The following is a 22,222-nucleotide window of genomic DNA, read 5'->3' as shown; positions in this document are numbered from 1 at the left end:
GTAGTCAAATTCCCCCAAGAAATGGAACAAGGGAGGAGTAAACGATTATTCTTATTTAGAGGTAGACTCTGCTCGACTAGGGTATTACCTATAACTACACCTAGACGGCAGCGTTTCCCGACTTCTTGGGATAATTTTGAGCAATGTGATCCTCCTCCGCGCAATACAAACAAAGCCTCTCAGCCCTTCTACGTTCCTTCTCAGCCAGAGTCAATCGGGAATGTCCGATTTGCATCGGTTCATCGGTAGGCAGGGTAGGTGAGGAGGACGCATAGAAGAGTGCCCTTACAGCATTCCTTCCTCTGGATTGACGCTGATAACGTAACCGGCGGTCAGCTCGTACCGCCAGAGAAATCACGTCATTGATTGACTTCGGTTCAGGATGACCTAACATTAATTCAGAAACTGCGTCTGATAAGCCTGAAAGAAAGCAGTCTAACAAGGCATAAGGTCGCCACCTAAATGACACAGCCCACCTTCTAAATTCTGCCGCATAAACCTCAACCCTGCTTGAGAGTTTTGAGCTTCCTCTCAGCAGTGATTGAAGCATCCGGATCATCATAAATGATGGCCATTGCTTTAAAAAACTCCTGGACGGAGGTTAATGCCACATCTTCAGGTGGGAGGCCATATGCCCAGGTTTGTGAGTCCCCGGACAAGAAGGTCTTTATAAACATCACCCTCTGAGGTTCGGTACCTGACAAAGTGGGTCTCAACTCAAAATAAGACAACACTCAGTTACGAAAGTTCTGGAAGTCAGACCTGTGTCCTGAAAATTTCTCAGGTACTGACAAACACAGATCTGTGACTAGAGGGGATTGCATGGTAGCAACAGCCGTCTGGAGGACCTGCACAGATCCAGACAGTTGAGTGATCTGGCTCTGTTGCGTATTAACCACCACGAGGTTATTAACTGAGGTGGTTAAAGCCTCAACCTGGCTGCGTAATGCATCCATAATTTCTGGTCTGCTGTTCTGTAAGAATCAGTGTCAGCACACAGAGAGAATCTGATTATTGGTGATCTGCAGTATAGCCAACAATGCAGATGTCACCTGATTATTGATGATCTGCAGAATCACCAATAATACATGTGTGACTAACCTCCGGACATCTAACACAGTTAATAACAATAATGACAGCAATAATTCACAAGATCGTGGAAATATCCACCACACGGCAATTCCTCAGGGGTGTGGTTACCTCTGAATGGGAACCCCGTATGTGAGATCCTCAAACCAGGCAAAGAGAGGAATCTCGGCCCCTGGCAGTAATCGTCTGCTAGGGCAGGCGTCTCGGATAGGCAAGCCTCAGAGATAACCCTACAGTGGGAGACGTTCCACTGAAGGGAGAAAGGTCAGACAAGCAGAGGTTCGGCAACAGAGATGGCGGCAACAGTACAGAAGCAGAAGGCTGATTCAGAGTCTGTAAACAGGCAGGGTCGGCAACTTGAATCAGATAGGCAGAAGTACAAGAGCGATTAGAGTAAAGCGAAGTCAGGGATAGCCAGAGTCAAAACACAGGTAAATATACAAATACAATCCTAATCTAAGGTGTGCCGTCCTTGGTATCAACACCTGGGAAACTGGGAGCGCTAACACAATATGTATTCACGACAGCAGACAAGGAGCAACTGACCTCCAGCTCCTTATATGCTGATAGTCACTCAACCAGCATGCCCAGAAGCCCAGCCAATCCAGAGACCTCCTGAGGTCAGCTGACTGGAGAGTCAGCTGACCCTCCTACGTAGGAGGTAAAAGTCCTGCCGCCTCGCGCACGCGTGCATGACCCTCTGCCTCTGAGTACCAGAGAGGCCAGGACCCAGGTCAGTGCACGAACGCGCACTGAAGTCCGCCGGCTGGATTGCGGGACCCGCCGCCATATCGCCAGCCGCGGCGGCGCTGTCCCCCCTACTCTGAGCCAGCGGCTCTGTATGTTTGGCGGAAACCGCCGGCTGGGAAGCGAAGACTGCCGCCATGCTGCCAAGCGCGGCGGCGGCATCTCCGCTAAACCTTACAATACGGTACTTAAAAATGATATATCTCACTACACTTACCAGCTACTGCCCTGTGTCATTTCTCCTATTTGCATCCAAACTACTTGAACACAATATACATGCTTAATTAAGCCAATATTTATCTTCTAAGTCCCTGCTTGATCAGTTCCAGTCTGGCTTTCACTCTAACCACTCCACAGAAACTGCCCTTACTATAGTGGCCAATGATCTTCTTACAGCTAAATCCAAAGGCCATTATTCTGTACTCATCCTTCTTGATCTGTCATTGGGGTTTGATGCTGTTGACCACATCTTACTCCTATCATATACTCCATGTTTGTTTCTTACGTTAAGACTACAAGACAATAGTGGATTACTGCCGATGTAGTGAACAAATCAACTACAGATTTTTACAATAGTAAACAAAGTCTGTGAAGGATTGCTTATTGGGGTATGCTACAGGCCACCTCATATTAATGAAGCTGCAGAACTGCAATTACTACAGCAGATTGAAAAAGCTGCAAGTAAAAATGAGGTCATAGTTATGGGCGACTTCAACTTTCCAGACATTGACTGGAGTACTGAAGCTACCCATTCTGGTAAAAGCAGCAGATTTCTGGCATCACTACAGGACAATTACTTGACTCAAATGGTAATGGAACCAACTAGGGGGAATGTGTTACTGGATCTGATCATTTCTAACAGACCAGATAATGTATCAAATGTGCAGGTTCAAGAACATTTGGGAAATAGTGATCACAACATGATAACGTTTGATCTGGTGACTGATAGGCCACAGGGCAGCGGGACCACTAAAACTATGAATTTTAGAGAAGCAAAGTTCAATCAACTTAGGCAGGCACTAAGTTTGGTGAACTGGGATAATGTACTACAAGGGGAGGACACTGAAGGGAAATGGCAAGCTTTTAAACTTATACTCAATCAATATTGTAATATGTATATCCCATATGGAAACAAAATGTCTAGGAATAAAAAAAGGCCTCTATGGATGAATAGGAAGGTTAGAGATAAAATGAAGAGGAAAAATAATGCCTATAAGGTCCTAAAACAGGAGGGGACTGAGGCTGCTCTAAGCAATTATATGGAGTGCAATAAAAATTGTAAAAAAGAAATTAGGCAGGCAAAGATTGAAGCTGAAGAGTCTGGGGAAGAGTCTGTGTGCATGGATAGGGAACTGGCTAATGGACAGAAAACAAAGAGTTGTGGTCAATGGATCGTACTCAAAATGGGAGACTGTTAGCAGTGGGGTCCCACAGGGGTCTTTACTGGGTCCAGTGCTCTTCAATTTATTTATTAATGACCTAGTAGATGCAGTAGTGAGCAATGTTGCTATTTTTGCAGATGATGCAAAATTGTGCAGAATCATCAACTCTCAGGAAGATAGTGTCATATTGCAACAGGATCTGGATAGGATGAATATATGGGCACATACATGGCAGATGAAATTCAATGTTGAAAAATGTAAAGTCATGCATTTTGGTCCTACCAATGGTCTAGCACCATACAAAATAAATGGGATACAGTTGAGGACTTCAAACTTGGAGAAGGACTTAGGAGTACTCATCGACAACAAGTTAAATAATCGTACTCAATGCCAAGCCACTGCAGCTAAAGCTAACAAAATGTTGGGATGCATTAAAAGGGAAATAAAAACTCGAGATGCTAGCATAATATTGCCCCTGTTTAACTCTCTAGTAAGGCCACATCTGGAATATGGAATTCAGTTCTGGGCACCACATTACAAAAAAAGATATTGCAGTTTTAGAGCAGGTGCAGAGACGAGCAACAAAATTGATACGTGGGATGGAGGGTCTCACTTACCAAGAAAGGTTAGATAAACTGGGTTTATTTAGTCTAGAAAAAAGACGCCTTAGAGGGGATCTAATTAACATGTATAAATACATCAGGGGGCAATATAATAGCTTGGCGGATGAGCTTTTTGTCACACAAGGAGAGGAAAATAGATATATTTTGCTGAACACTTCACTAGGTACGCCACATTCACTCCCAAATATTTGCAGCAACGCACTTAAAGCACACCTAAAGTAAACCTAAGACTCAGAACTTCCTCTGTGCTCTAAAAGATAAGCAATAGCATAATAACCTTTACAGAAACAAACATTTCCTTGTTACAGCTCATAGAGCGCCCCAGAAAATGCAGCAGTGTAGTTACTTCCTGGTTTGCTGGGAGCACAAAAAGGGTTAAACTCCTGTGTTTACATATTAGCTCTCAACTCGGTAGAAAGCTGACAGACAGCTGTGAGCTCAAATTACATTAGCTTATTACTTGATGAGAATGGATAATTAGTCAGGCTGTTCCCTATAAACGCATGCAGGGTGGCCGCTGGGTGGATTTCTCTATGTTATACTTCTCTCTTGTGCAAGAGTTCAGGTTGGCTTTAATGCACCACCCCTAAAAAAAAAAAGTTTTGGGGGGAAGAGTGTCTGTAAATTATCAGCACCAAGAGCCAAATACCGTAGGTATGCCACTGACTTTGTTAACCTCCTTGCCGGTCTAATTCCCGCCGGCAAGGAGGCAGCGCAGAACTTTTTATTTATTTTTTTATTTTTTTAAATCATGTAGTGAGCGCAGGGCTTGCTACATGATAGCCGCTGAGCGGCGGCATCCCCCCACCCACTCCGATTGCCTCCGGTGATCAGAGTAAGCAGGAAAACCCGTTCAGAACGGGATTTCCTGCAGGGCTTCCCCGGTCGCCATGGCGACAGGGCAGGATGACATCACTGACGTCATGGACGTCGGGACATCACAGGGAATCCCGATCCACCCCTCACCTGACACTGATTGGCCAGGCTGCGCAGGGGTCTGGGGCTGGGGGGGGGGGGGGGGGCGGCTCGGCGCAGCGGGTAGCGGCGAATCGGCTGGTAGCAGCGGCGATCAAATGTTACAAGCAGCTAGCACAGTGCTAGCTGCATGTAACAGAAAAAAATTATGCAAATCGGCCCAGCGGGGCCTGAGAAATCCTCCTGCACAGGTTACCCCGAGCTGAGCTCGGGATAACCAGCAAGGAGGTTAATAATGTTTTGTTAATACTTTTCTGACAAAATCCCAGATTATAAGCACCAGCAGCTATTAGTTTATGATCAGTGAAACCATCGCCTTTAGCATCAAAGCTTACAGCAATGGCTAGGGATAAATCATACCTTCTGTTTTCATTTAAAAAAAAAAATAGCCTTAACATGTTAACCTTATGTTTTTGATATGTATGATCCTTTATCATAAATCATTTATATACCAAAATCACTTAAATGCTTGTCTCTGGGTCACTGTTCTTTTTACATTCAGTTCTGGTCTCAGGAGGATGATGTAACATTTGGGGATAAAGATACAGCCCAGGAGTCCAGCACTGGAGGCCAAGATGGAGAAGACCTCCACAGCCACCATGTACTTCCCTTTGGTGCTGAGGTAGGCGGGGATGAAGGAGATCCAAACACTGCAGAAGACCAGCATGCTGAAGGTGATGTACTGAGCTTCATTGAAGGTGTCTGGAAGTTTCCTGGCTAAAAACGCTACAATAAAGCTCAGCATTGCCAGGCCTCCCACATAGCCAATCGCAATGTAGAATGTAGTGGTGGAACCCTCGTTACACTGTAATACCATCTTCCTGATCTCTACATGGGTGTCATAATATGGGAATGGTGGAGAGATGATCAACCAGGTGGCACAGATAAGAACTTCTCCTAATGTGCAGATAACAACAAGAGTCACAGAGAAATGCCTCCACAGCAATCCACTATGTGGCCTATGTGTAGCTCTAAAAGCTAAAACTACAATGACCGTTTTGGCCAAAACTGAAGAAACAGCAGCAGAAAAAGTTATAGTGAAAACAGTTTGTCGGAGGAGACAGGACATCTTGGTGGACGTCCAATGAACAGCAGAGAACACAGAAAGGACACCATCAGTGACAGGAGGAGGAGGAAGCTGAGGGTCTGGTTATTGGCTTTCACTACTGGAGTGTTTTGTGTTTTATAAATATTCCAAATATAATTAAAGTCCCAAAGCAGAAGAAAAGGGCAATAACTGCAAGAGAAGATCCAGTATTTCTGAAAGGAAAGGAATTCAGTTGTTCTTGGTAAACAGGTGTCTCTTCTCTCATTGGACCAGTGATCTTCTGGGCATTTATAACACCTTTCCATGTCTGAAAGAGGGAATAAAGTTTTATAAAAAACCACTTCATATAGAAAAGTATTATTCTTAGACAGGGGACATATTGTATATTGAAAACAGAGAATACTTTGGGCTGTTCTAAGAGTCAATAATAAAAAAAAGTCAGTATCAGTAAGTACACTGAAGAAAGTTTTGATACGTGACCAACTTATCCATTTTTTTTCTTTTTGCTTTTATTTTTTTAAACATTATTTTATTACATCTGGGCACCTCTTCACCCACCTATCATATCCTCACCCCCCTTCGGATTGAATCTATAAGCTATAGTATCCACCATCCATGAATACCACACATCAAATACCTTGTCACCCTGCTACCCCAGTAAATATATGTTCATTCACCAGCATATGTAGTATTGGTGGCAGAGCCGGGACAAGGTCCTCCAGCACTTAAGGCTGAGGCACCAAACTGCGCCCCTCCATCCCTCCCACCCCAGCTGTCACACACTGATTGCTATTACACTAAGAGGCCCCTCCCTCCATCCCTCCCACCCCAGCTGTCACACACTGATTGCTATTAGACTAAGTGGCATCCCCAACCAACAAACCCCCCCCCCCCCCCCCATGACTTTATTTTTTAGTAATCTGGCTTGCAGTCACTGCCATATATCTGTTTTTCTTTTTTCTCTCTGCTTCAAACACAATAGGGCAATGACTGCTGAGTGAGTGGTGCGCCCCTCCTACACTGCGCACTGAGGCTGGAGCCTCTCTCGCCTCTGCCTAGGCCCGGCCCTGATTGGTGGTTTCTACTCCAGCAGCCAGTGTTTGTGTGTATTCTTTCCATAATAGTCATCAATCCAGCGTGCATCAAAATACTGCACCATATTGGGCTTCTGATGTCTTTGTGCTTTTTAGTCTTCAAGGTTTCTCAACTTTAACTCTCAAAGGCCCTTGTGCAAATAACTTCTTCTCCTGAGTTTTTTTCTAGGAGATAAATGTTTCTCTTTTCCTTTTAGAATACATTTTTAGCACTTTGCAATTGAGAAAGTGCCAAAAAGTAGGAAAAAAAGTGCAAACAAAATTATTTTGAGGATTTTCTTACTGGCTGACTCAAAAGGCATTTTGTTAATGAGGTGTGAAAATTTCACCAAGGAGAAACCTCACCAAGGACAGGAGAGAAAAAAAAACACCTGATTGCCTACTGGCCAAAGTTCCCTCTTCTGAATGTTCTCCAAATGCCTCGCTGCAATCACTGAGCAATCTCTCTCCTCTCTATTCTTAAAAACTCATTGTGAAGAAATGCGGAAAAGCCACCGTCTCTCAAGGTGAGGCAGCTGTCTCCGCATCCAGCATGGCGTCACAACGCGGAAAAACCGCCGCATGCCGCATAGGCAGAGCGGCGGAATCCACATTGGGAACAGAGGAATCCGCATTGGAAACGGCGGAATCCGCAATGGAACTGGATACATTGCAAGACAGTTCTAGTGTGGCTGGGACTGATAGTCCACCAGGATTCAGAGTAACACGCGCGCACGCACAGAGACAGAGCTTATATAACAGCCAGAAGTGAGTCAGCTGACCAGGCTGGTCAGCTGACATTTTCCACAACTCTCATTGGTCCAGCAATTAGGGAGGTCCTGGAAAGGTCCTTGGGTATATATACTGCTGGCTGTTCACTTGTTCCTTGTCTGGCGTTGCGATCACATACGTGGGAGCACCCAGATCCGTAGTCAGATCCGCAAGTGTGTCGGGACCAGCTGGAGCTGTAATCCTACACTTAGCTAGATTCTGTTGATAGCTAAAGTACTAGTTTGATTGTGATTATCTGTTATGACCCTTTGCCTGCCTGACTATCCTCCTGAACTCTGATCTTGCACCTCGATATTTCTGATACTCTGTTGCCGAACCCCGGCTCGTTCCTAGACTCTGCTTCTGCCTCCTGATTTTGTACCTCAATATTTCTGATACCCCGTTTCCGATACCCTGCCTGTACTTAGACTCCGCCTTTGCCTCCTGATCTTGTACTTTATCTGTCCGTGTGTGTACGACCTGGCTTGTCCGACCTCGAGAACCAACCTTACTATTGGAGGCGGTTCCCCGTCCTGTCAGTGACACCTCCTCCTGAGTGTCACTTTTAGACCATCCTTCCTACTGTCAGTCTGACTCCTCCCATCTTGGAGAGCTCAGGTCTGCGGAAGGAATCTGTGCAGTACTCCTTGCTGCACTGAGGCCTAGTCCTCTAAGTGTTACCGTTACACCAAACACTACACTCTACTCAGGTGAACAGAGGTTAGCGAGTATATCGGATTATCAGTGATACTGCAGATCACTTATAATCTGGTATACATCTGTATTCCCAGTGATACTGCAGATCACCGGTAATCAGATCCTCTCTGTGCTTCACCGATTGTTACTGAACGCCAGACCAATAAACAGATGGACGCACGTGCTGACCCTCTGACTGTGCTCGCCACTTCGGTGGATACTATCCATCAAGCACTGGGCCAGCACAAGCTTTAATTGATGCCCTAACAGGCTCTGTGCAAACCCTTCAGACGTCAGTTGATTCGGTGCGATCCCCTCCTAGTGATGACATACGTATGCCCGTACCAGACAAATTTTCCGGCCACAAGTCTGACTTCCGGAATTTTAAGAGTAGAGTGTTATCATATTTCGAGTTGAGACCCCGATCCTCGGGGACTGAGACCCAACGGGTCATTTTTATTAAAACCTTGCTAACTGGTGATTCCCAGTCCTGGGCATACAACCTGCCTCCCACAGATACAGCTCTGACCTCGGTAGAGGAATTTTTTAAGGCCATGGCAGTGATATACGACGACCCTGACCTTGCGGCAACCTCTGAGTGGAAGCTCAAACTTTTGCGGCAAGATAGAGGCTCGGTCGAGTATTACGCGGCAGAATTTCGTAGGTGGTCAGTTACCGCCAGATTTGACACCTATGCCTTGTTAGATTACTTCCTGTCTGGGTTGTCGGATGAGGTCTCTGACCTAATGTTAAGCCAACCCGAACCCAAAACAGTCGACGAGGCCATCTCATCGGCCATTCGAATCGACCGTAGGCTACGCCATCAGAGACAGACTAGGGGCAGTCATCGGGTTAGGTCGACCTCTTACGCAGTGCCTCCCGCTACACCCCTAGTAACTCCGTCTCCCTCTGTCTCATCGCCTCCGGTCTTGCCTCCACCTGAGCCGATGCAGATCGGTCGGTCTAAGTTGACCCAAGTGGAGAGAAGACGGAGATTGTCGGAACAACTATGTTTATACTGTGGTGAAGGGGGGCATAGGGTACGAGACTGTCCCATGAAGCCTAATAGGGATAAGCCGGGAAACGCTACCGCCTAGGAGTGATAAGGGGTGACACCCTAGGCGCCCAGCTAACACCCTTGAAAGAAAAACGATTGCTCCTCCCCTGTATGATTACATGGGGGGACAAATCTGAAGCCACGGAGGCCTTTATTGATTCAGGGTCCGCGGCTAATTTCATGAGTTCCGAATTTGCAGAGAAGTTGGACATTCCTCTCACCCCAGTAAAACCACCTATCCAGGTTACTGCCGTGGACGACTCCCCGTTACAAAGGGACCGTCCGCTGTCCCAGACACCAGAGGTGGAAGTCATTACTGGGCTACTGCATAGGGAGAGTTTACGTTTTTTTGTGTTACATATGACCACCTCCACCATTGTTCTAGGTATGCCCTGGCTGCAGCTTCATTCGCCACAGATTAATTGGGCGACAGGACAACTAACCATTTGGTTCCCAACAATGTCTAGGGAAAGTGATATTAGGTCAGACCAAGGTTCATGTGGAGGGTATTACTGAGCAATACTCCGAATTCTCGGATGTATTCTGCCCCAAGGCTGCTGATAGGTTACCTCCTCATCGCCCTTTCGATTGCCCCATCGATCTCCGTGCCAGTTGTAGGCCCCCTAGGGGTCACCTGTATAATTTGTCTGGACCAGAGAAAGTGGCTATGCAGGAGTACATCCGTGACAATCTGGCCAAGGGGTTCATTTGCCCCTCCCGCTCGCCTGCGGGGGCCGGTTTCTTTTTTGTTAAGAAAAAAGACGGAGGTCTTCGACCTTGCATCGATTATCGTGGCCTAAATAAAATCACGGTGAAGAATCGTTATCCGTTGCCATTAATAGACGATTTATTCACGCAGGTCACAGACGCTAAGATCTTTTCAAAATTGGATCTGAGGGGTGCATACAACCTGATCCGCATTAGAAAGGGCGATGAATGGAAGACGGCCTTCAACACACCCGACGGGCATTACGAGTACTTAGTGATGCCCTTCGGGTGGTGCAATGCACCAGCCGTCTTCCAGGAATTAATTAACGAGGTATTCAGGGAGGTGTTGGGTAGATTTGTGCTTGTATACCTTGACGATATACTAATCTACTCCAACAACCTCTCCGAGCACAGGGTCCATGTCAGATTTGTGCTAAACAAGCTGAGACAAAATCTGCTGTACGCCAAGTTGGAAAAATGTATTTTTGAAGTTACATCTGTCGCCTTTCTGGGGTACATAGTCTCCACCTCGGGCCTGTCTACGGACCCTGCCAAGGTATCCGCTGTTCTGGAGTAGCCTCAGCCGGTGGGGGGACGGTGAAGAGTAATCTGGAAAAAGCATTGAAGAGTCAAAAGGGTCAGGCTGACAAGAGACGCTCGTTGGAGTGGAAGTTCCAGCCAGGAGACTTGGTCTGGGTGTCTACACGTCACTTGACCCTGAGACAGCCTTCAGATAAATTGGGCCCCAGGTTTGTGGGTCCATTTGCGGTGGCTAAGAAGATCAATAACGTTACTTATTCCATTGATCTTCTCGCCAGCATGCGTGGGGTAAGGTCCTTCCATGTGTCCCTCCTTAAGCCAGCGGTCCATGTGGGTCCCACTCCTCCTCCTCCTGTGTTGGTAGATGATCAGCCTGAGTACGAGGTAGAAAGGATTTTAGATTCACGCATTGTACAAAACTCGGTACAATATCTCGTACATTGGAAAGGGTATGGCATTAAGGAGAGACAATGGGTACCGGGGAATCGCATGCATGCGGATGAATTAAGGAGGGAGTTTCACGCCTTACATCCCGAGAAACCTGGTAGGAGTTGTCCGGAGTCCACTCCTCGGGAGGGGGGTACTGTGAAGAAACGCGGAAAAGCCGCCGTCTCTCAAGGTGAGGTCAGCATGGCGTCACAACGCGGAAAAACCGCCGCATGCCGCATAGGCAGAGCGGCGGAATCCACATTGGGAACAGCGGAATCCGCATTGGAAACGGCGGAATCCGCAATGGAACTGGATACATTGCAAGACAGTTCTAGTGTGGCTGGGACTGATAGTCCACCAGGATTCAGAGTAACACGCGCGCGCGCACAGAGACAGAGCTTATATAACAGCCAGAAGTGAGTCAGCTGACCAGGCTGGTCAGCTGACATTTTCCACAACTCTCATTGGTCCAGCAATTAGGGAGGTCCTGGAAAGGTCCTTGGGTATATATACTGCTGGCTGTTCACTTGTTCCTTGTCTGGCATTGCGATCACATACGTGGGAGCACCCAGATCCGTAGTCAGATCCGCAAGTGTGCCGGGACCAGCTGGAGCTGTAATCCTACACTTAGCTAGATTCTGTTGATAGCTAAAGTACTAGTTTGATTGTGATTATCTGTTATGACCCTTTGCCTGCCTGACTATCCTCCTGAACTCTGATCTTGCACCTCGATATTTCTGATACTCTGTTGCCGAACCCCGGCTCGTTCCTAGACTCTGCTTCTGCCTCCTGATTTTGTACCTCGATATTTCTGATACCCCGTTGCCGATACCCTGCCTGTACTTAGACTCCGCCTTTGCCTCCTGATCTTGTACTTTATCTGTCCATGTGTGTACGACCTGGCTTGTCCGACCTCGAGAACCGACCTTACTATTGGAGGCGGTTCCCCGTCCTGTCAGTGACACCTCCTCCTGAGTGTCACTTTCAGACCATCCTTCCTACTGTCAGTCTGACTCCTCCCGTCTTGGAGAGCTCAGGTCTGCGGAAGGAATCTGTGCAGTACTCCTTGCTGCACTGAGGCCTAGTCCTCTAAGTGTTACCGTTACACCAAACACTACACTCTACTCAGGTGAACAGAGGTTAGCTGGTATATCAGATTATCAGTGATACTGCAGATCACTTATAATCTGGTATACATCTGTATTCTCAGTGATACTGCAGATCACCAGTAATCAGATCCTCTCTGTGCTTCACCAATCGTTACACTCATCCTACTACCTGTATTCTGGATACATGTTTAATGGCCTTTCGAATATTGCCTGTGTATGTCCCATTCTATCTAACTGCACATGAATCTGACAACCCCTGCATCTTACAAGTATTGCCTGTGTATGTCCCATTCAATCTGATAAGATCTGCCTTGATCATATTTACCAATTTCAGGGTTGCATGTAGTGATTTTCATTACGGCCATTTGTATTTCTGGCCTCACTTGTTTCACACCTATTACCTGGTGGCTTATCTGTAACTTCAAACAGGGTCTGTTAGGCTGGGTACATGCGATACAATTTTCTGGCAGACCGATTTTTTCCAACATGTCCGATCTGAATTTCGATCGATTTTCCGATGGATTTTCTGTTCACCTCTATGGAAATCGATCTGAAAATCGGACGGAAAATCAATAGAGGTTCAGATCAGACATGTTGGAAAAAATCGATTTGGTAGGTAAATCTGCCAGAAAATTGTATCATGTGTACCTAGCATTAGCCCCACACACTGATTGATTAGCATTTGTAGAGACCACCCCCTGCTGCATAGTATCCTAATCCACTCTCAGCTGAGGAGGCCTTCCTGATTAGACATTGCTCTGGCTGTGTATATAAGAAAGGCCTCTAGTCAGCTTTGGGTGATGTGTGAGCTGGGTCAGGGGCGTAACAATCGCCAAGCAATGGTTACAATGGCAGGGCAGCCTGAGGGGCGGGAGGAACCCTGGGATGCAGCTCTGCAGATCAGGAGGGGGGAGCAGCACAGGAGGGGCAAGCAGCGGGTACACAGAGTGGTGAGGATGAAGGTACAAGTCCTCCCGCTCTCCCCTTTGGCCCCCTTTTAGCACTCACACCTCAAATTAGCGCAGGGGAGGGGACACTAACGCTCCTCATGCTGCCGGTCTTCTCTGTCTCCAGTGCCGTCTCCAGTAGAGTGACCAGAGCTGCAGACGGAGAAGATTGGCAGCACATGGAGCTCCATCTTATGGCATCTGGGAGGCGTCTATCAAAAAAGGGCGCATGGAAAAAAGGGCGCGGGGTGTAGCTGAAATTGTACGTTTGAATGCAAAACCATATTTTCATTTAATATGTTATAAACGATAATTTAGTGCTAAATAGGTTAAATAAACGGTAATGAAATGGCAAAATACCGTCTATAACAGTAAACTAATTCTGAAATAAAACGTCAAATAGCGTCTATAGAAAAAAAAACGCTATTTACACGTGTATTAAGCATAGTATTAGAATGGTAGGTTTTACAGGTATTTTACTACAATTATACCTAACTTTAGGGTCACAGATATATCTCCTTATCCCTATCCCTCTCACCTAGACCCGCCTTTTGTGTAAATACACATAATTTAATAAATTGTATATATGACATATATTGTACTATAACTATACCTAACCTTACTCTCACACAGTGCCCTCCCTGTACCTATCCCTAACCCCTAGACCCCCCTGGTGGTGCCTAAACCTAAGACTCCCCTGGTGGTGCCTAAACCTAAGACCCCCTGTTGGTGCCTAAACCTAAGACCCCCTGTTGGTGCCTAAACCTAAGACCCCCCTGTTGGTGCTTAAACCTAAGACCCCCTGGTGGTGCCTAAACTAAGACCCCGCTGGTGGTGCCTAAACCTAAGACCCCCCTGGTGGTGCCTAAACCTAAGACCCCCCTGGTGGTGCCTAAAACTAACCACCCCCCTGTTGGTGTGTATATTGCACTGTAACTATACCTAACCCTCCCTGTAACTATCCCTAACCCCTAGACCCCCTAGTAATGCCTAAAACTAACCACCCCCCTGGTGGTGTATATTGCACTGTAACTATACCTAACTCTCCCTGTACCTAACCATAACCCCTAGACCCCCTAGTAATGCCTAAACCTAACCATCGCCACTGCACAAACACGCTAAACACATATAAACAATAATATATTTAATCCTTAAAATACTTCACTCCAAATAACATGAAAAAAATAATTTATATATTTGTAATAGAATAGCTAGCCTTAAAATCACGTATACATTAATAATATTATAAGTATAAAAAGGTATATATAATATATATATATATACACATACAATACAATAGATAGCCTTACAATCACGTACGCATTAGAAATCTTAAAATAACAGTAATATTTAAAGCAATATTTTAGTAACTATAATCAACGAATTATAAGTGTAAAAACAAAGTTAATAGCAAAAGCGATGTATTTCTAATACAATAAGGTTGAGAAACGATATTTAAGCATTATACATATGAAAACGAATTTTAAATGCTAAAAGAAGTGTAAACGAAATTTTAGTTGTAATAGGTTTGTAAGCGTAATTTTAAAACGAAAAACTAGTTAAAGAGACTCTGTAACAAATTTTTCAGCCTTAGTTCTTCTATCCTATAAGTTCCTATGCCTGTTCTAATCTGCTCTGGCTTACTGCAGTCTTTCCTAACTGCACTGTCTCTGTAATAAATCAATGTATCTTTCCTCTGTCCTGTTTGTCGGGCTAAAGCTTGATTGTGTGGAATGTGCAGGGCTGCTTGTGATTGGATAGAAGCGATACACACCCTCTGCAGGCCCCCTGCATACTCTGAATGACTCACACTCTATGCTTAGCTGAGCCTATTAGAAGCTGGTTAGTTTGTTTGTAAACACTGCCTAAAACTGTTAATTACAAGCCAGGATTGCAGCAGAGAGTGGCAGAAACAGCACAGAGGGGCCCAGGAGAAAATAATGAATAGAATGGCATGCTTTTTAGAGTAAGAATATTAGAGTACAGATTCTCTTTAAAACTCATATAAGCGAAATTTACAAACGAAACAATAAGTATAACACAAAGTCAAAACGAACTTGTAAACGATATTTGTTATAAACTTTATCCTGTAAACGGAGCCTTTTGTTAACACGATCTCTGTAACCGCTATTTCTCGTGCGCCCTTTTTTCCTGTCGGGCGCCGAATAGCCGATATTTTGCATTGCAGTCTGTGGCGGCGCCCTTTTTGTCCACTATCCCTTCGCGCCCTTTTTTGCTAGCCCGATCTGGGAGAGGTGAGTTATTCTGCATGAATGTGCTTTCTCACCAGTTCTCTCATGTTTGACAAGGTTTCTTTTATCGCCAAATTATTTCCCACTCTCTGAATATTTCCACAAAAACATAACATGAAATACAAACGCAACCATGAAAAAGTCCTTTAAAGATCTTCATTAACCATAAATACTTACCATTGATTACTCGCATGGCAATATCATTGGAAATGACCCATATCCTTTGGATACCCGACGAACGACAGATTCTCTGCTGGCTGCTAACTGTTAGTGAGAGCTGGGTCAGACTTGCTGCAGATAGGTAGGGAAAGCATTAGCTAGGCCTGTGTTCTTGTTCCTCACTTCCTGTGAAAGCTAGTGGTGCTCGGATACCCCTTTTTATTATTCGAGTTTGGTCGAATTCGAATAGTAAATTACTCGAATTCAGTCGAATATTCGAGTCAAATATTTTTTACTATTCGATTCGACCTCGGACTTCGAGCTCACTATTCGAGTTGGTATTCGAGCTCATTATTCGAGCGGACTATTCGAATTGGCCTTAAATAGCTTCCAACACTTGTTTTGAGGGTGAATGCTGCAAGAAAGATCTTTTTTTCCAAGTAACAACAGCAAATGATTATGTGGGGATGTTCCTTTAAAAAAAAAAAAGGTGGAAAGAGAAGTTGTGTCCAGAATTTTGTTCAGTACTTCTTCTTCTTCTTCTTCTTCTTCTTCTTCTTCTTCTTCTCCTTCTCCTTCTCCTTCTCCTTCTCCTTCTCCTTCTCCTTCTCCTTCTCCTTCTCCTTCTCCTTCTCCTTCTCCTCCTCCTCCTCCTCCTCCTCCTCCTCCTCCTCCTCCTCCTCCTCCTCCTCCTCCTCCTCCTCCTCCTCCTCCTCCTCCTCCTCCTCCTCCTCCTCCTCTCCTCCTTCTCCTTCTCCTTCTCCTTCTCCTCCTTCTCCTTCTCCTTCTCCTTCTCCTTCTCCTTCTTCTTCTTCTCCTTCTCCTTCTCCTTCTTTTTCTATATCGTCTTCTTCTTCTTCACTTATTTCTCTTTTATATTTTTTTTTTTTAAAGAAATGCAGCTATTTTTGAGCGTAATAAATAGCTGGTGGCGCACGCATGTTGGAAGCGCCATTGTATGTGCTACCTGGCAGTGGAAACACACAGACAGCAGGAGGTAAATTCAGCAGCAGCAGGAGTACCTAGCGGTGATACCAGGGCGTAAATAAACACGACAGGAGGTCCAAGACAGAGGTCGTGCAGCCCACATTGTGTCCAATACACAACTGGGACAACACAGTTTTCAACCCGGGCGCCTCAGAAAAATCAAACCTTTTTTTTTTTAATGGTTTTGTAGTTTTGGTTTTACAACCAATTACACAGATATAGCTATTTTTTGACGTAATAGCTGGTGGCAGAGTGGCAGCAGAAGGTAAATCTGTGTACCCTGACAGTGGGAAACACAGACAGACAGCAGCAGCAGCAGGAGGAATGGAGGAGTAATTATGTGAGCAGCTATTGTTTGACATAATAGCTGGTGGCAGAGTGGCAGCAGAAGGTAATTCTGTGTACCCTGGCAGTGGGAAACACAGACAGACAGCAGCAGCAGCAGGAGGAATGGAGGAGTAGTGTGAGTGTGGCAGCAGGGAGGCAGCGTGACATAATATCCCTGGTACCTAGCGTTGATACCAGGGTGTAAATAAACACAACAGGAGGTCCCAGACAGCGGTCGTGCAGCCCACATTGTGTCCAATACACAACTGGACAACACAGATTTCAACCCGGGCACCTCAGAAAAATTAAACCTTTTTTTTTTTAATGGTTTTGTAGTTTTGGTTTTACAACCAATTACACAGATATAGCTATTTTTTGACGTAATAGCTGGTGGCAGAGTGGCAGCAGAAGGTAAATCTGTGTACCCTGACAGTGGGAAACACAGACAGACAGCAGAAGGGCAGTACACAGCAGCCCACTGTAGGTGTAAAATGTGTGGCTGCAGGCGACGTAATAGTCAAAGTGAACCAGGCTGGCTTAGTGAGCAGGAGCCAGGAGGTGGTAAAGGGTGGTAAGGCACATTAACGATGGTTCTTCAGTTCATGTCCCCCTCTCGCCGACAACAGGGGCCAGGAACTCGCCTTCCACCCACGCCTGGTTCATCTTGAGAAACGTCAGTCTGTCCACAGACTTGTGAGACAGACGTGAGCATTTCTCGGTGACCACGCCACCAGCTGCACTGAAGCAGTGCTCGGACAGCACGCTGGAAGGGGGACAGGACAGCACTTCCAGGGCGTACTGCGCCAGCTCGCTCCAGATCTCCAGGCGCTTGACCCAATACTCCATGGGATCAACAGGGGCATCGCTGTCAAGCCCGCTGTAGGACCCCTTGTAGTCAGCCACCATTCAGGTCAGGCGCTGGCTGTGACCGGAGGAGGATGCTGCTGCATGCACCTCCTCTCTAGTCACTGCTGCCGGAGCCTCTACAGTCCTGTAGAGCTCATTGCTGAGAGACAGCAGGTCTGTGGGGGCGCTTGCTGCTGGATGCAGGCACCTGCTGCTGCCTCTGTGCTGGCTGGACAGTGGGGGTGGAAGGCTGGGAGAAGGCTTCCTTCCAAGCGCTCAACAAGGGCCTGCTGCAAGCTCCTTATTTGTTGCCCTGGGTCTCCTCCTGCAGGCGGCAGGAACTGGCTCAACTTCCCCTTGAGGCGTGGGTCCAACATCATGCTGATCCAGATGTCCTCCCTCTGCTTCATCTGGATCACCCTGGGGTCCTTGCGCAGGCACGTCAGCATGTGCGCTGCCATTGGGAAGAGGCGGGCCACGTGTGCTGGCACATCGGCGGCAGTGCTGTCCTCATCCTCCTCCTCTCCCTCCTCAGCCTCATCCTCTCTCCACCCCCGCACCAACTCAGCTGCACTGTGCTGATCCCCCTCATCAGCAGCAAGGTCAGGGACCTCCACCAAGTCCTCCTCCTCCTCCCCCCTCAGAGGTGGACTGTGCAGCTGCTTGCCGCTCCTGCTGGTCCAAGGCTGCCGCTCCCTGTTCCAGCAAAGCATCGAGGGCCCTGTTCAGCAGACAAACCAGGGGCACCCACTCGCAGACCATAGCATGGTCCCTGCTCACCATGTTAGTGGCCTGCAGAAAGGGAGCCAGCACTAAGCACACCTGCTGCATGTGCCTCCAGTCATCATCGGGGACGATGGACGGGATGTTGCTGGTCTTGTCCCTTCTCTGAGCGGCGGAAACAGTGGCCAGGGCAAGGTACTGGTTGACAGCGTGCTTCTTGTTCAACCAGACGCTCCAACATCGCCAGGGTGGAGTTCCAGCGAGTCGGAACGTCAAGGATCAGCCGATGGCGTGGCAGCTCCAGCTCCTTTTGCACGTCTTCCAGGCTCGCACAGGCTGCAGCCCGAGCGCCGGAAGTGACGCACAACGTATCCTTGCCGTTTCCAGCAGTTCGCCCCATCCCCTGGTAGGTGCGCAAGAACTTCTGCACCACCAGGTTCAGCACGTGGGCAAGACAGGGGATGTGGGGTCAGGTTTCCCCCCTGTCTATTGCGGCAACCAGATTGGCCCCATTGTCGGCCACCCACCTCTCCGACTCTGAGGCCTCTGGGGGTCAGCCAAATCCTCTCCTGCTCCTGGAGTTTGGCCAACACATGGGTTGCCGTCAGCTTGGTCTTCCCAAGGCTGACCAAGTGCAGCAGCGCTTGGCAGTGGCGGGCCTTCACGTTGCTGCTGAGGCGGGAGGTTTGGCCAGGTGTGCCGGAGGATGGCAGAGGATCGGAGGAACCTGCTGCAGTTCCCCCTGACCCCTGCGGGGTGGCACCACCCACTGTGTTGCTGCTGCTGCTGCTGTGCCCGCTGCTGATCTCCCATCCTCACCCCCCTTCCACCAAGCTGACCCAGTGGACAGTGAAGGACAGGTAGCGGCCTGTCCCGAAGCAGCTGCTCCAGGAGTCCATGGTGACATGGACCCTTTCACCAACCGCGTGCTCCAGTCCTCGCTCCACATTGGCCATCACAAAGCGGTGCAGTGCAGTAATGGCCTTGTGGGCGAAGAAGTGTCTGCTGGGGAGCTGCCAGTCTGGGGGCTGCACAAGCTAGCAGCGCACGCATGTCGCTCCCCCTCCTGCAGGAGCGTGTACGGCAGGAGTTGGGAGCACATGGCCCGTGCCAGCAATCCGTTCAGCTGCCGCACGCGACGGCTGCTGGGAGGCAGAGCCCTAACCACCCCCCTGGAAGGACTCGCTCAAAAGGCTCTGGTGTGGCCTTTTGCTGGCACGGTAATCAGCAGACACAGCAGAGGAGGCCACTGAGGACTGGCTGCCAGAACAGGCCTCAGTTTCGGCGGCAGGAGTTGCAGAGGGGGGGAGGAGCAGTGCGTTTCCCGCACCTCCTGCTGGTGCTGCTGGAGGAGCAGGAGGGGCGGGTGGCTGCTGTTGCTGCTGCTGCTGCTGAAGGCTGTGCAGTGATGGGTGTGGTGCCACTGCCAGCACCAGATGCCTTCAGCCTCTGGAACTCCTCATGCTGGTGGAAATGTTTCGCAGCAAGGTGGTTGATGTGCGAGCTGGTGCTGAACTTTAACTTCCGCTGACAGTGGTTGCAAGTGGCGTACTTGCTGTCCACAGTGGGCATGGTGAAAAAGCGCCAGATTGGTGACAAAAACAACCCCCCTATGGCATGGAACCACTGCTGCCTGTCTCCCTGTGGTGGTTGGGGGGGGGGGGGGGGGGGGGGGGGGGGCTTGGGTGCGGCTGGTGGTGGTACTGGCAGATGCTGCTGCTGCTGCTGCTGAGCCTGAGACACCAGCAGGCTGTGGGACCTGCCTACTGCTGCCAATGCTTGCAATGATGCGCCTCCTTGCAAGGCTCACAAGCGCATCCTCCTCCTCCTCCTCAGAGCTGCTGATGACGACATCCCCTGGAGCTGGTGGCACCCAGTCTCTGTCTGTCACCGTGTCATCATCATCCTCCCCCTCCTGAAACATGTCCTGCTGGGATGATGACCCCCCAAACTCCTCTCCTGATGCATGGATGGGCTGCTTCACTGTCGCCACAGTCTTGCTGTCCAATCCCTCATCCCCCAAAGTGCCCATCAGCATCTCCTCCTCCAAATCGCCAACAACAGCAGACAATTGACGCATCATGCCTGGGGTCAAAAGAGTGCTGAGTGACAGGTCGGCGACTGACGGTGAACTGGCCTCCTTCCCAGGCCATGCTGGGCGGCTGCTGCGAACAGGGGTGGTGGTGGTGGTGGTGAGGGTGGAGGCCTCGGATGCAGAGCTGATGGCGGGCTGCTCATCCTCCGTCATCAGTTGCACCACAGTGTCTGCATCCTTTTCCTCAATGGGACGTTTCTGACCCGGCTGGAGGAAAATAGGAGCAGGTGCTACACGCTGCTGCTGTGTCTCTGCAGCGTGAGTTGCAGATGCTCCTGCTGGGCGGCGCCCAAGGCGTCCACGGCCAGTGGCTATAGGAGGAATGTTAGCCACTGACGCTGCTGCTGCGGAACTGTGCATGGTGGCGCGGCCGCGGCTTGCCACAATGCTGCTCCCTCTCCTCCTGATTCCCTTGCTGCCCTTCCCCTTGCCCAAACCGCGCTGGCTGCCACTTCCAGAAATCTTAGATGTTTTTGGGCGTAAACACAAAAGTTTTTTAAAACTGCGGGTGAAAAGTGGGGTACTTTAATGGAGTGGGTTGTTGGGTGAGGTGACACTAATCACTAAGTGATTATTACAGTACAAATACACAAATACAAAAATCGGTAATCAGTGAGTGTGAACAGTGAACAGTGAGTGTGTCCCCTAGTACACTAACTAGAAAATACACTAATCAGTAGTAATCACAAGGAAATAGAGTGTGTGTACACTACAGACAGTGAGTGCACGCACGCGCAAACACGCACAGGAGCTAGCCTATGAACAGTGACTGAGTGAGTGTCTAGTACAGTAAGTAAGTAGTAACAGTCAGGAAGTACAACTAGCAGTTACAATAATCAGTAGTAATCACAAGGAAATAGAGTGTGTGTACACTACAGACAGTGAGTGCACGCACGCGCAAACACGCGCAGGAGCTAGCCTATGAACAGTGACTGAGTGAGTGTCTAGTACAGTAAGTAAGTAGTAACAGTCAGGAAGTACAACTAGCAGTTACAATAATCAGTAGTAATCACAAGGAAATAGAGTGTGTGTACACTACAGACAGTGAGTGCACGCACGCGCAAACACGCGCAGGAGCTAGCCTATGAACAGTGACTGAGTGAGTGTCTAGTACAGTAAGTAAGTAGTAACAGTCAGGAAGTACAACTAGCAGTTACAATAATCAGTAGTAATCACAAGGAAATAGAGTGTGTGTACACTACAGACAGTGAGTGCACGCACGCGCACACACGCGCAGGAGCTAGCCTATGAACAGTGACCGAGTGAGTGTCCCTACTACAGTAAGTAAGTAGTAACAGTCAGGAAGTACAACTAGCAGTTACAATATTCAGTAGTAATCACAAGGAAATAGAGTGTGTGTACACTACAGACAGTGAGTGCACGCACGCGCAAACACGCGCAGGAGATAGCCTATGAACAGTGACTGAGTGAGTGTCTAGTACAGTAAGTAAGTAGTAACAGTCAGGAAGTACAACTAGCAGTTACAATAATCAGTAGTAATCACAAGGAAATAGAGTGTGTGTACACTACAGACAGTGAGTGCACGCACGCGCAAACACGCGCAGGAGCTAGCCTATGAACAGTGACTGAGTGAGTGTCTAGTACAGTAAGTAAGTAGTAACAGTCAGGAAGTACAACT

The 22,222-nt window shown here is 47.9% G+C and overlaps 1 pseudogene; it reads right to left on the bottom strand.

Moving 5' to 3' along the window:
* Window positions 1-5,273: 5,273 nt before the first annotated feature.
* The window catches only part of LOC137571091 (vomeronasal type-2 receptor 26-like), an 87,621-nt pseudogene continuing 70,672 nt past the window's right edge, over window positions 5,274-22,222 (bottom strand).

Source organism: Hyperolius riggenbachi, chromosome 4 (genome assembly GCF_040937935.1).
Source record: "Hyperolius riggenbachi isolate aHypRig1 chromosome 4, aHypRig1.pri, whole genome shotgun sequence".
Taxonomy (NCBI): domain Eukaryota; kingdom Metazoa; phylum Chordata; class Amphibia; order Anura; family Hyperoliidae; genus Hyperolius; species Hyperolius riggenbachi.
The sequence above is the reverse complement of the archived record's forward strand: the minus strand, read 5'-3'. Positions and strand labels throughout refer to the sequence as shown.